This window comes from Thermobia domestica, chromosome 9, assembly GCF_964235325.1.
Source record: "Thermobia domestica chromosome 9, izTheDome1.hap1.1, whole genome shotgun sequence".
NCBI lineage: Eukaryota > Metazoa > Arthropoda > Insecta > Zygentoma > Lepismatidae > Thermobia > Thermobia domestica.
This window is the reverse complement of record NC_137462.1, coordinates 82,052,409-82,067,856: the sequence shown is the minus strand read 5'-3', so window position 1 is coordinate 82,067,856 and position 15,448 is coordinate 82,052,409. Positions and strand designations below refer to the sequence as shown.

The 15,448-nt window shown below is 33.7% G+C and overlaps 1 protein-coding gene across 1 annotated transcript in view; it reads right to left on the bottom strand.

The window, feature by feature from the left end:
• The window catches only part of LOC145694786 (metabotropic glutamate receptor 3-like), a 393,182-nt gene that overhangs the window by 46,095 nt on the left and 331,639 nt on the right, over positions 1-15,448 (bottom strand). The gene's annotated exons all lie outside the window — the stretch shown is intronic.

Here is a 15,448-nt window from a genome sequence, read left to right as displayed (position 1 = left end):
AATTGCAAGTGCACAGTGCAAAATTCATGACACTAAAATATATATATGTATGAAAGTTTAAAAAGTAATAACATAAGAACATTTACATCATATACATTATATACATTTGTACACTATACATTTTATTGACTTTTTATATATGTGTGTGTAAGGACAGCGTATAGAATTTGTTTAAAGAAAGGAAAATGAAGAAATCACTCATTTTAACAAATGAATGAAAATTGTTAAGATGAAACAAGAGTAAATACTGCTAGTACGAATTAAGAGCTTCAGTTTAAGATTCATGAGGAACATTACAGTTCTAATTTAGTATATAAATAATCGAAAACTTTATAAGGAAATATGTTATTAATATAATAAATCACAAGTTTAATATGTTCCTGTTGTGCCTCCATTTGTTTTCGCACGAGGAATAGGTTTATGGAAAGAATTTGAACCTTTTCTCCAATAGAATATGAATGGGGGATGAATTAGAACTTAAACGACTATTCACCTCAGCGACCCCGAGAAACTACGGATTGAACACTGATATCGATTGTTTTCTATTACTTTTATTTGTCACCCCTTCCTAGCCCTTCCCGATGCCGAAGAAGGATGGATTCGGACGTGAACGGCATCAGGAATAGCACTAATTATCTCAACGACTACGAAAATTACGGATTGGACACTAATGTCGGCCGTTTTCGACTATTTTTACATATCAACCCGTCACGCCTTCTAGAACCCCTTGTCGAAGATATACTAAAAACATAACTTAGCCCACGGTCCACTTGAACCCAATGGAACATACGTTTAGGACTAATAGGAAGGTCCTGCATAGTTATGCCATCTATTAATGAACAATCAAAGTACATAGTACAAATAAATAAATAAATATATAAATATATGTATGATGAAACATGAAACATACGTACTGATATTTGAATTAGTAGAGGGGAGACGGGACAGATGGACGAAAAACGGAAAATTTCCTTAAGTCTAGTTCTTGTCTTTTCGCACGAATTTTTTCTGTAAGTCCGCGCCAATGAAGTCATGAGCATTACCTATCCAATATACAGAGTGATCACAAAGTCTTGTTTCTCTTATGTATTACATAAATTTTAATGCATTGTTGTTTCTTATTGAAAGTGCTGTTTAAAATCTAAACCACTTACACCATGGAGGAACGGATCGTAATGAGCACATGGGTCACGATCGATCCCACACAGGAAAATCAATAAGATATATTCAGCATGATTTCACTATAGGATTACAGAAACCTTCCCCTCCATAACCAACAATTTTACGGTGGGAGAAAAAGCTCTTTGCAACTGGTCGCATAAAAGATAAACCCCGCTTAGGACGACCACCAACATGACTGGAAACGTGTGTAGAGGCTGCACCGTCTGTCAAAGTTCGCCAAAAAAAAGTCAATTCGTAAATTGTCACAAGAAATGGTTGTTCCACACTCAACATTCTAAAAATATGTGAAGAAAAATTTTCAGCTAAATGCATTTAAACCTTCGTTTGTAAACGAATTGAGTGATAGTGACACGCAAAAACATCAGCAGGCTTGGGGGCGAATGCACGATATCTTTACAATTCTTCTTTCAATGGGAAAAGTGTCTTTCAAGGATGAGTGTGCAATATATCGCAGTGTAAAAGCTAGAAATATTTATTTCTGAGTAAAGAAAACCCACATTTTTAATAAAGAACTTGAACACAACCCACCACGTGTAATGATCTGGGCTGCAATGTCTGCTACCCACTTGATAGGTCCATATTTCTTTCACGGTGCTGTAAATCACATTGCCTATCTCATAATTTTACGTGATTATTTTTTCTATATCAGCAAATTAGGAGACTGCTCGGTCGTGTATGGTTCCAGCAGAATGGAGCACCAGCCCATTACGCTATTGCCGTTAGAGAATATCTCAATGAGGTATTATCTGATAAATGAATTGGACGTGGTTCTGTCCATTTGTCTGCACCTTTGGAGTAGCCACCCTGAAATCCTGATCTATCATCTTGTGACAATGCATTGTGGGAGCTCATAAAACATAATATTGCTGCCACACATTATGGGACAATTGACGAACTTAAGGATGCTGTTCGACGTGCATTTACTACTATCACGCCAACAATGTTGAGGAGAATTTCACTTCGTACATGGAGGAGAATCATACTCTGTTATGAAAACGGTGGTGCACACACAGACACTCTGGAATAAATAGTAAACAATAGCCATACTACCTCAAAGTTGTCCTCGACCATGATCCCACATTAATACTACGCAACCAACTATAAATATGTGGACAGGCGATAACGGGACTTTGTGCTCATTCTGTAGTAAAGTAAATAAAAATTTTATATTCGGATGATTTTTTTTAAATATACTATCGGAAAGAGATTGCATTAATCTGCAAAATTATATCAATGTACTTTATGAATAAGTGCGAATTAACAAATGAATGTCGAAAAGTGCAATGTAATATTTTACAAAAGAAAATGAAATTAACTTAAATATCAATGTTATATGTATTTCAAAGAAAACTGCAAAAAATTGACCACGTATAACCAACCTGGATGTGTCGATCAAATCCGTTGTTTATTGATTTCAATCGTACTGTAAATGAGCATTATAGAAATATCGAGTTTGTAATGAGATTGGGGTGTGAATTCAATACGTAAAAATCCCAAGTTAAACCATAGATGAATAATTGTCAACTCTAGAACGCAAAAGTAAGTATACCAGTTTTGAATCAGTTCAATTTAATTGATGAATTATTTAAATACTGGTTATAAATGTACTTGAATTTATTCTCAATGTTATACCAAAAAAGAAATCTACATTCTTTCGAAGCAAAAAAAAAAAAAAAAAAAAAGCTAATTTTAATTTATATTAAACTTATATATAACCATACAGATCTAACAAATTACTGTCCAAAAAATCCCATATCTTGTTTCCGAATAAAAAAACACGCTTGGACTCAACAGTTTACGGAATATCACAACTTAACGAATGAATTAGTGTATCGATTAGTAGACAACCTGTATTTTGTATAATGTGGTCCTAATAAGTTGCCCCACAATAGATGTCTAATTGACATGCATGGAAGATAGTATTTTCAACGTATAGGCAGTATGTAGAAAAAGATTTATATCTTGAAAGCATGTATGTATATTACAGGCATATCAATACAGTAGGTTTGTACTTTTTGTATTCAATATATAATAAAGTTTAAAATGCGTAAATAAGTGAAGATAAGGTTATCAAGACCATCTTATAAATTTGTTTAAATGTATATTGTTCTTATGCGTTGGATGAAATCAATGTCTAATATTGTATAAATTAGTCATTTATAAAACACTGGAAAAGTAAATTATCGACTAAGGTCATCTATAGTAGGGCCTACATACGATAAAAATAAATGGCGAATGTTTATTTCTGATAGCGAAGTATCAAGTATCCGCATGAAAAGCCACAAAATGAACCTGTTGATGTCCCTTGCTAGTTGGATTTCACTAAATTTATAATATTCATTTAGTAGAACAAAATAATTTCATTTTTATTAAGCAAGATGTAACAAAATAACTGCGCAGAACACAGTAAATCAGTAAAATCAAAATCTTAAAAGAAACCTACTCTCCGTTTAACTTTGAAGAAATAACATGTTTAAGAGTGAACTTTAAGATATGGTTCAAGGCAAAACATGAAAGTTAAAGAAAGAAATTGTGACCATACGAATCACCACTACTACTGCTATTACAAACTTTTATTCTAAGACAATAAGGAAGATCGAAAACCCAGAGCTAAATACAGAGGATAAATTTGCAGAAAAGAACCTGCCATTATATACCTAAGCATGTTGTTGGTCACCATGAAGTTCGTAAGATAATAATTCAAAGTTGATAGCTATTGGATCTGGAATTCCTTAATTGTATCTCAAGATATTCGACCTATAGTTTTAGAAATAACATTCTATAACTACGGTTAAGCACGTGGAAAATTATCTGCTATTTTTGTGGTTCTCTTCCTTATTCTCTTCACCCCCTTCTCTTGAACCTTTGCAACATGGACGCCAAATCGCTTTACTATTTCTCGTTTTCTTTTAATGTTCTTTTTTTATATACTTCGAATCGAGTCAATGCCCTTTCTCCCCTCTGCTCTTGTCGTTGTGAAGCGTGCTCAATAATACTGTTGTGATGTTATGAGGACATTAAAGCTCAGTTTGGGTGTGTCACAGCGTAAAATCTAGCGAAAATGTTTCCGCCTGCGACAACTATACATGGCCATAACTACAGCTATAGCAGTGTTGCCAGTTCAGATACATGAAAGTGAAAAGTTCTATTTCTTTCTTCATATTAAGTTCATGACAAAATGGAAGTGATATTGTCTCAAAATTATATATATATAAAACAAATAAAACACAGTTCTGACCAGAGCAGAATGAAATATATTAAAAACTATACTTACAATGTGTTACAGTTTCAAGGACCTAACGTCCTCTTTATCAGACACAAACACAAATAGCAGAGTGTTTGTGTCTGATGAAGAGGATGTTAGGTCCTTGAAACTGTAAGACATTGTTAGTATAGTTTTTAATATATTTCATTCTGCTCTGGTCAGAACTGTATTTTATTTGTTACTCTACTTTTCCAGAGCCATGGAGTTTGTTCATATATATATATATAACGTTAATTGAAGAGGAACTTGATTGATGTGAATTTTATCTATGCTTTAACTGAACTTATTCATTCACATTTGAAATATGAATAAAGAAAGTTCACTTTGGTAGAAAGTCACCGTTTAAATTCCCTGGCACTGAGTTCCAATTAATGAAACAATAAATAAATAAATAAATAAATAAATAAATAAATAATAAAAGATAACTTAATTCAGAAACTGTAACTAATTTAAAACTTACGAATGATGACGAAGTAAAGCTTGAAATATTTTGGAAATGAATCAAAGAATAGTGAAATGAAATTACTTCGTCGTCTCATAACTGTCCCTTTAAGTTAAAGAAGTCTCACTCCTATTGTTCGGATTGTTCGAGATTGGAATTCAACCCTTCTTGAAGAAAAATAATGTTGAATATATAGCCTATATATTTTCTACAAATTATCAGATTTCAAGAAGAATGGTATGTATTTTGTTGGAGGGTTCGCAATAGACACAATTGTTCGGATTAACATCAGAAAAGGGAAATAGGAATGAATTCACTGAGGAATGAATTCATTCTAGTTTTTTAAATGTATTCTATGATATATTTCGTAAAAAAATATCTGATTTTTAATAAACGTAGCATTTATTTCGGTTGATACTTCGCCCCCCCTTTTTTTTTTCAAGTTAATACGGTATTAATCAGAGGCAAGGGAGCTAATTTACCACTTCATGTTGAAATAAAAAATGGTCACAGCTAATCTTTCTAAAATTACCAGATTTTTATGAAACATGAAGCTTTCTTTCTTTCAGAGTACATAATTTGGAGTTGATCAATCAGAGAAAAGAGGTAAATTTACATTTTTTTTAAAGTTTCAAAATACTTATCCTGGAAGATTTGTATGAACATGGAGGGTACTTTTAGACTTCCAAACTAAGCTATGCTTAAGTGTTGAAAGTCTCACACAACGGCTTTGTCCGTCCGTCCGTCTGTCGACAAGTATCAGAGCAAAAACGGTAAAATATATCGAGAAGCAATTTCTTCTAATTCCGCGTCCCATCTATTCTAATTCTATCTATTCCGTTAGCCTACTATTCAAACTGCAAGTGGTTGAAATGAGCCATTTCTGGTTTCAAATTTATCGCTGTAGAACACAAACGATAGTGGCTAGCGACAAAGTCGATTCAGCATCTTTTCTGCAGTCGATTCAGCATCTTAAGGGAATAGGGTATATACCATCGTCATTCGCATCACTCTATCAAAACCAGAAGTGGTTAAAATTTACTAGTACTTCCGGTTTCAATACTGATTTCCAAAGACCAAGAACGATAAAATATATCGAGAAGTTTTTTTCTTTACTCGATTTAGCGTTCCAAGAATAAGTTCCATTACTAGGCTAACCCTCTATTCAAACCGGAAGTGGTAGAAATCAAACGTCTTCGGTTTCAATATTGATTTTCATAGAGCAAAAACGGGGAGAGATAACGTTTGCAATCGGTTCTGCATCTCAAAAGAACATATCATCACTACCTGCAAACTCTGTGCCGAAATCAGAAGTGGTTGAAATTTACTAGTACTTCCGGATTCAATACTAATTTTAATACAGCAAAAACGGTAAGTTATATCGAGAAACTTTTTTATTCTTTATACACAGATTAAGAGTACCAAGAATGAATTTTTTCTCAACTTTTACATATCTGTTGGTACCAGAAGAGATGAAAATCTACACTTCTTCGGATACAACCTGGCCGCATATGTAAATTAATTGAGATTGACATCAGTCAAAGATATGGAGATTAATTCCTCCTCTAACTTGAAGGAATGTTTTAGATAATTTTCATAATTAAAAAAAAGCATGAGTTTACTTCAAGGCTTAAGGAAAATAACTCATCGAAGGGTAAGATGCGTTGAAAACCATCAACAACTTAAAGTCTTTCGTTTGCTTCTGTATAGTACACGATGCTATCATAAATTTTCAGTTCAATTGTTAATACAAAACTTCCACTTCTTTTTTTAAACTTAGACTGGCGTAATTGAAAGGAACCAATTCAAATTTCAATAATTCTGAAAACTTTACTAAAGAGTATAACGCATGTGGGGCAATCCAAATGAAATCGACCAATGATGGTTGCTGACAAAATTAAGTTTTTTATTAATTTTTACCTAAGTTTGTACCACATTCAGAAAGTTGAAAACGGGTATTCGTTTATTTTTTAGCCGCGTAGGTTTGTTTATAGCGGCCATTTTGTATAGGCGCCTGAGCGTATTTTGCACTTTTCAGAGGATTCCATTAAACACTGTAACTTTTTAGGTTTTAAAAATTATAAGTTCAAACCAAAATCGTATGAAAGTTAATGGAATGGACAACATTCTGTGTTCTGTGCACATTGGGACGTACTTCAGAACGTCGAAAGAAAAAGCTCTGAACATTGAGGTTGAAAACCTAGAAATGGCCATTTTGGAATGTATGTTTTGAAGCGAAGTAAATGAAACCTACCTTCAATATTTTGTCTACATAAAGACTACATAATAGACAACGTCCCAAACAAGTTTCAGATCTGAGAAACATATACTTGATTTTTTGGAAATTTTTAAAATTGTGAATTTTCGAAAATCGTGAATTTTCACTATGAAATATCTTAGGAAAGACATAAGTTAAAAATCTCAAATTTGAACAAAATAGACGATAGTTGTTCAGTAACAAGTGAGTAAAATTGCATCACTGAGACTTGAATAGTTTCTGAGTTATAAGTTTTTTTCATTACTAGGACTTAATACCATGAAACGTCATGAGCCGTGGACATAAACTTCGTAGCAAAAGTCAAAATAACACGACAGAAATGTTTAATGGGTAAAGTATGCATAATTTATGAATCATATCTTGTACAGAAACGAAACTCCTCTGTTATTTCTTTTCTGCCTATAGCGCTGCTGTTAAGACATCAGTGAGGTAAACAGTTGACTAATATGTGTACAGAGTTTGGTACTGGTATTGAAAGTACGACCTGTAGGAGTTGTGAACTCTGTGGGTGTGAGTTTCCGTAGAACTTCAGTAATTGGCACTCACACTTTGTCATTCGTAGATAGTTTAAAAGAGATTCTTGGGCCATGGGGATGGAGAAAGTGAACAAAAATATCGTTATTTTCCTCACTGATGTCTTTTATTCTCCCAATCTACCATTTTTCGTCGTAAATACAGGCTACGGTATCATTAGGTGCAAATGACAACATGCTATGTTCTGGAAGTACTGAAGTACTGCAATCAGTAAATTCACCTGATTGTTTGTATTCATAACATCTGATTTGTGTTTGCGTCAGAGGTACAAATCTATGTTATGATGTGGCAATGATAATTCTTTTACAAGTAGCAAATCTCGAATTTCTTGCTGTCTGCACTTCTTCTGATGAAATATAGATAAATTGTATACCTGAGACACTATCTATTTAGTAGTTAAAATCGCAAATTTCACTTCAGTGCAACAACTTATAACTCAGAAACTATTCAAGTCTCATTTATGCAATTTTACTCACTTATTACTGAACAACTATCGTCTATTTTAAGCAAATTTGAGATTTTTCACTTCTGTTCTTTCTGAGATATTTGATAGTGAAAATTCACGATTTGCGAAAATTCGCAATTTTAAAAATTTCCAAAAAATCAAATATATGGTTCTCAGATCTGAAACTTGTTTGGAACGTTGTCTATTACGTAGTATTTATGTAGACAAAATATTGAAGGTAAGTCTCATTTAATTCGCTTCAAAATATACATTCCAAAATGGCCATTTCTAGGTTTTCAACCTCAATTTCAGAGCTTTTTCTTTCGACGTTCTGAAGTACGTCCCAATATGCATAGAACACAGAATGTTGTCCATTCCATTAACTTTCATACGATTTTGGTTTGAATTCATAATCTTTAAAACCTGAAAAGTTACAGTGTTTAACAGAATCCTCTGAAAAGTGCAAAATACGCTCAGGCGCCTATACAAAATGGCCGCTACAAACAAACCTGCGCGGCTAAAAAATAAATGAATACCCGTTTTCAACTCATAGAATGTGGTACAATCTTAGGTAAAAAATTAAAAAATAAATAAATTTTGTCAGCAATCTTTGACCTGGAAATTGGTCGATTTCATTTGGACAGCACCATGTATCGTAATTTATGATTACTTTAATAGCTAAGTTTAATTATTTTTGCAAGAACTTCAGTACGACAAAAATGCTGTATAATATGTTTGTTTTTTAGATAAAATGAAGAAAAGTATATACTGTGTATATTTGTACGGTAAAATAAAGAAATCGGACTAAAAGTATTGGGCGCGATTGATTATACGAATAGAGTATAGCGAACCCCTTTCATGATATATACCCCCCCCCCCAAAAAAAAAAAAAACTTTCAACCTTAGGAAGAGTCCCAATAGTTTTAGCTCGATTTCTTGATTTTACTCCACCAAATACGTTATTTTCTTTTTTCAGTCCATTTTACAAAAGCATTGTTTTAATTTTTTATTTGTTTATTTTTATGGTTATTATCTCTACTTTTTATTTTAAGAAGTTTTCGGATTAAGTTAGATCTTGATTCAATCATAGGAGAGTATGTCAATGGGATTGAAGTTTAGCGTCCCGTTTAGGCTCTATGAGACGTGAACTTACAGCTTAACGTGGGATGTGAACCACAGGAATCGAGCTCGGATCTCCCGTCCCGAAGCTGAGAACGCTAAACATACAACTACGAGGAAGCTCTGGAGGAAAATGTTGTAGTAGAAACTCTACTATATTAATAATAAACCTCTGATTATGTGTTTATGATTATACTAAAGAACCTTCTTTTTAAAATTACACTGTGGGAGGCAATAATTGTCACAAGAAGAAATAATTAACAAACTTATTTTGTTCAATCTCTTACGAATGCTGAAGGGCCGCGGTGGCTCAGTGGTAGAGCGTTCACCTCTGGTGCTTGGGGTCCCGGGTTCGATCCCAGCCCCCACCAAGTGAACTTTGTGGTGGACAAACACCGTGTGCGTGGGTTTTCTCGGGGTTCTCCCGTTTCCTCCCACTTTCTTCATTCCACCATTTCATTCATTTCTCATAATCACCGTCTCCTTTAGTCTAACCGGCATAACCGTGGGACGTAAAACTCAAAGATTTCATTTCATTTTTTCTTACGAATGCTCAAACTTGTTGATATGAAGACAACATAACGCCTAGTCGTATGCAACCAACCACGCTTCTGAGAGGAACTAGGTTGTATAAGTATCAGGGACTCGATAATTACAGGTATTTCTTAATTATTAATTTTACAGTAAAACGCTAAGCTAGAGAAAATTATGTGAAAAATATTGTATCATCATTGGGTTTACGTATCTGTACAAAATTCTAGAGCTCTGTGTGAGTGAATAAAATCGTCGTTTTAAAGAAAGTTGCCCGTAATAAACTCACCCCCAAGAGTAAACTACCCCTTGTGAATTTTTTCAGGATAAATGAGTTATGTCATATTATGTTAGTAATGAAATTCGATTTCGATTTTTTCAAATCGAATTGACCATACTTTCTTCTCTCCTATCGTTGCTCAGGAAAAGAAGAAAAAGAAAAGAAAAAGAAAAGAAAGAAAGGACAATAAACTAGAAAAGATATGTGTAAGTTTTCAAAGAAAGGAAATTATTAAAAGGATATTTTTTTTAAAAAAAGAGTATTATTTTACAAAACAAAATAAATTAAATTTTATTTATTAATTTTCTTTCGTGGATCATTTTATGAACAATACATTATAAACCTTCTCCTTAATATTCCTATATTATGGTATTGTAAATTTGTACTTTATCACCACTGATAGGTCAGCTGTTGTTGGACACTGAAAAGCTTTCTTGGATTACACTCCTGAACTAATCTCCTCGTCATGACGTATTTATAACCCTCTTTAATTTTAATTGCGATCATTCCCTTTTATCTTTCATTATACTCTCGATCAGATCCTTTATACGATAACAATTTGTTAAATAATGCCCTATTCAATTTCATCAACTTGTTATTTGAATTATTTTCCATATTATTCTCTCGCCAATATTTGAGAATACTTCTTTTCAGGTTTCTCGTCATTCTTCTCTAACTTATATCTCGAGTGCTTCCAACTATTCTTTTATTCTTTATTGATATCCTTTACACTGTGTAGTACCAAACTTCACACGAAACAGTGGATAAAGCATCAGCATCATAATACAACAATAATGGCAGAATATTAGAATATTTTATTCTAACCTGCAGTGTACTATTATAATTGGCCATCACAGTCTTATATGATTGCCATTGGTTCAATTTATTACTACTGTTTTCCTTTTCAGAAACGTTATTTTGCCACAAAGATCATCCAATCCTTTGGGATATTTTTAAAATTATTTTTTAAAAAAGTTATTATGTAAGAAAGACGACAATAGTTTAGCTTTGGCCTTCAGAGATTAGAAGAAGAACATAACCGGGAACCTCCTGTGGTTATGAAAAGACCTTGAATAAGAACGAAACTCTGACCCCACAAAAGGTGTTCCGAATGATTCATCTGGGAAAACACCTTTCGCCAAGGTCATTCATTGACGATGAGAGAAAAATTACTTCTGCTCAAATCTTTGTCCCGTCTTTATCATTATCATCATCGTCTTTTATTGTAACAGATCCAGATATTAAAGTATTGAAGCATTTCATCAAATAGAAAACGACTGTCTAGTCCTCAGAAAGAGTCATTAGATTACGTTTAGCGATATTAGTATTATTTTTTAAAACAAAAAATGAATGAAAAAGAAAGAATAAAAACAGAAATGATAATGTAGTGGATAGGATCTAAACGTATTGAACTTTTTTTTTCACAAACTTTTAGTTTTTCATGGTCATTTTAATCTTTTGTCTTGAATCGTCTACAGCTAAACAAAATCCAACATGCCATTAAAAGGAAGCTCATACCCAGCAATGTAACTCAGCAGCTGGATTTCCTTACTAGAAATAACAGATCATGATTCTTAGTAAGTTCTTTTCTTGGTAAATAATACCTGATTATAAATGTGATTCTCAGGGGTAATGAAGAAAACGTATCCCTTGAGGAATAAAAATTCTCTCTCCTTGTGGAAAAGGACATATGCCGTCATGTTATTGCACGATTCGTCTTCCTAAGCATCATTCTATTATAATAATAGTGTTATTGAAATAACAACTTTTTCTTTACAAGTAGTGAGCTCCTTGGTGGTTAAGCAATTAGCGTACGCGCTTTTGACGTGGAAGACCCGGGTTTGATTTTCGGTGGGAGCTCATGTGGTTCGGATTACACGTTAATCAATAGGTCCACATCCACGCTGCTGAAATCAACTCAACTCTTCACAAGAAGTATGCGGGTGACTGTTAGCGGTATGCCAGCAAACTATCCAGGAATGGAGGGAAGGAAGGAAGCTTCCTGGGACTTGTATCTTAGGTACCATCTGGTAATTGCCTGGAGTGAATGAGGAAAACTCAAAACTTCACTCAGGATGACTGGCCTGAAAAAGCTATTAATTTTTTTTCGACCGACTGTTCCCACCGGGAATCGGAAACGGGACTGCTCGCGCCAATAGCGAGAATGTTAGCGAGTATGCTATACGGGATCACACAAGCAACAATAGATATAATCTGTTAGTTATAATCAATTTTTATACATATACAATATATAAAAATATTTTCTAGTAGAATTAAAAATATTGGGAACGAAGAATATAGTTTTAGTGACATCAAAATTAGTTTTTTTCTCAAAAACTACGCATGATAATTTACTCTCAAATACGTCACTCTGTTCTGCTCGATGTCTCCTATTGACTGATAGATATATCAACTTTGAACATTACTTCAGTTAATGAAAAATTAAAATTTAAAAGTTAATGATAATTTTGGACAATATCTCATTTACTATGCCATGTACCGTCATCTTGCTCGTGTTATAATGAATAACTTAATGATAATATACTTCAGTGTCAGTTTCATCGTAAAAGATGGCGTTGTTTTCATACAGTATCATTTTTTTTTTTTTTTTTTTTTAGTTTTACAAATAAATTCGGTTTTTCTTGACTTTCTCCAAAACTAAGTATGAGGTTTTATATTCACGCATATCATGTTGTTAAGCGGAATGAGAACTATCAATTGGTGTATGTCTCATGTTTGAACATTTTTTCTGTTAGTAGTAATATTGTAGAATGTGTTCATTGAATAAATTGAAGCCTTCAATAGCAATTACTGGTTAATTTAAAAGAGTAACGCAGCTGAATGAAAGTTTTTAAAACAATTACTTTTCACATTTTTTTCCTTTCTTTTGAATGCTTAACAACAGGATTGCCATTTTAACGTTTTTCTCACTTACTCTGTTGAGTTTTGGTTTCAAATAAAAATGACGTGAAACCTCTCTAGTTTAACGTCCCATCCTTATTTCTTGTAGACCAATGATTCTCAACCGATGTGTCGCAACACACTGGTGTGTCACGCAGTCCCTTAAGGTGTGTCGCAAAATTTTAGAATTTAAAAATCATAAAAAATTAATAATAATGAGTTAAAATCAAGACATGCTGTATCAGTCAACACCTCCAGCGGTAGCAATAATGCTCAGTGCTATATAGAGTCATTATAAAAACTAATAGGTTTCACTATTATTATTATTATTATTATTATTATTATTATTATTTATAATTAAAATAATAATAATCAAATGTGTCAATATCTTGAAAGTTCAGTAAAGTGTGTCATCAGTCAAAAGAGGTTGGGAACCACTGCTGTAGGCTACAGCAATTAGCTGAAAACTGACAGTGAATTATTACGGAAGAAGATTCCCGTATCAGTGTGAACCCTACACCAATGTGATATACTGCACTCTTATTAATCAGCAGAGTTATTTCTATTTTTTTCGTAAGGGTAAGGGCAAGATTCTCCACCGACGTAAGAGTTTTACGTTTTGTATTGGTATATTAGTTTGCTATTGATTAACACACATTATTACTCAAATCCAGGGTCGCCTACCTGTCCTCTCCAAATGACGCCCCTGAATCAAACCAGAGATCTCTTACACGACAAGTGGGGCGATCTATCGGTGTCTTCCCGTTCTGCCTAAAGGCCCTCCAGCACTTTGCAGAAAATATTTTCAATGACCTTATCTTTAGGCAGAACGGGAATTCCCGTTCTGCATAACCTATCGAAACGGGAATTCTGTGCAGGGAGGGACCTTTTCTAGGGAATTTTCCTATTTTAGATGTTATTATATTTGTTCTTCTCGGAAAAAATGACTAGGTACAGTTCTGTTATTAGCAGCGTTATTCACGTCTACTTTAGTAAAGATGTGATTTTTTAATACTTACAGAGAAATGGAAAATTAATTGACTCAGTTACAAGAAAGTCGTTTGACATTGTAACTGAAACGAACATAAAATAAACTTATTTCTGTCTAATATCAATCATTTCACGACAAACTTTTATTCAATTTTCCAGTAGTTCATCTCCACCATCCTAAGGCTCGCAGTACGTAAAAGGTGCTTTGGTTCACATCCTCAAGATATGTTTGGCCATATATTAAACAAACAATGCAAGAGGATGCATAATTCGGTCTGTTTTCTTTTTCTAAAAAGAGCCTTTGTCTTCTACATCACAGCTCTTTTTTCGGCATCACCTCTATACATGATCAGGTGCTTTGTCCTCTATACATGATTCTGTACTACACGCAATATGTCATACTTATATTGTTAAAAAAAAAAAAGCCGCGATGGCTTAACGGTAGAGCGTTCATCTCTGGTGCATGGGGTCCATGGTTCGATCCCAGCCCGAGCCAGGTGAGCTTTGTGGTGGACAAACACCGTGTGCGTGGGTTTTCTCGGTGTTCTACCGTTTCCTCCCACTTTCCACTATTTCATTCATTTCTCATCATCACTGTCTCCTTTAGCCTAGCCGGCATTACCGTGGGATGTAAAACTTAAAGATTTCATTTCTTTATACTGTCAATGTAAATACTAACAATACTAAATACAACATATCATTACTATAGCCAATACAATTTAAATAAAGATCTCATCATCGCTGTTCTAAATGTAAACAGTATGCAACTACATCTATGTAAGCTACCAAGCCTATTACACGTGATTCCAGCCTTCTTCTGAATGATTTGATTTCCTGCTCAACTCGCCTATATTTAAGCTTCGGTTCCTTCGGCTTCTTTCCTACCTCCAACATTAACATAGAAACTTCATGTTCTGAACGCTGATTTGCTACTGGTGAACCCAGTAGACAATTACCTTCAAAAGTCGCAAACTGAAACAAAATCTTACTAATTCCTTTCCCTTTCCGATTATCTGACCCTTTGATTTGATTGAAAGTCTACAAAAACATACAAGTATTTCAATATGTGGTATTGATATTTTGTATTGCTGCTATATACAGAATATAAATCAGCTGATAAAGTGATGCCGAAAAAGGAGTTGTGATGTAGGGGACTAAGACTTTATTAAGGGCCGCCTTATGTATCATCTTACATTGTTTGCTTAATATGTGACCAAACATATCTTGAGCATATAAACTGTAGAATATTTTAAATACTGCGAGCCTTAGCATGCTGGAAATAAGTTAGTGGAAATCCGAATAATTTTTTGCTGTGAAATGACTTGACATTAGACCAAGGTAAGTTATTGTTGTGTTCGTTTCAGTTACAATGTAAAATCGTTTTCTTGCAAAGAGTCAATTTTCCATTTCCTTGCAGGCATTTTTTTTAAAAAAAATCACACTCATCTTTTGTAAAGTAGATGCAAATAACACTGCTAATA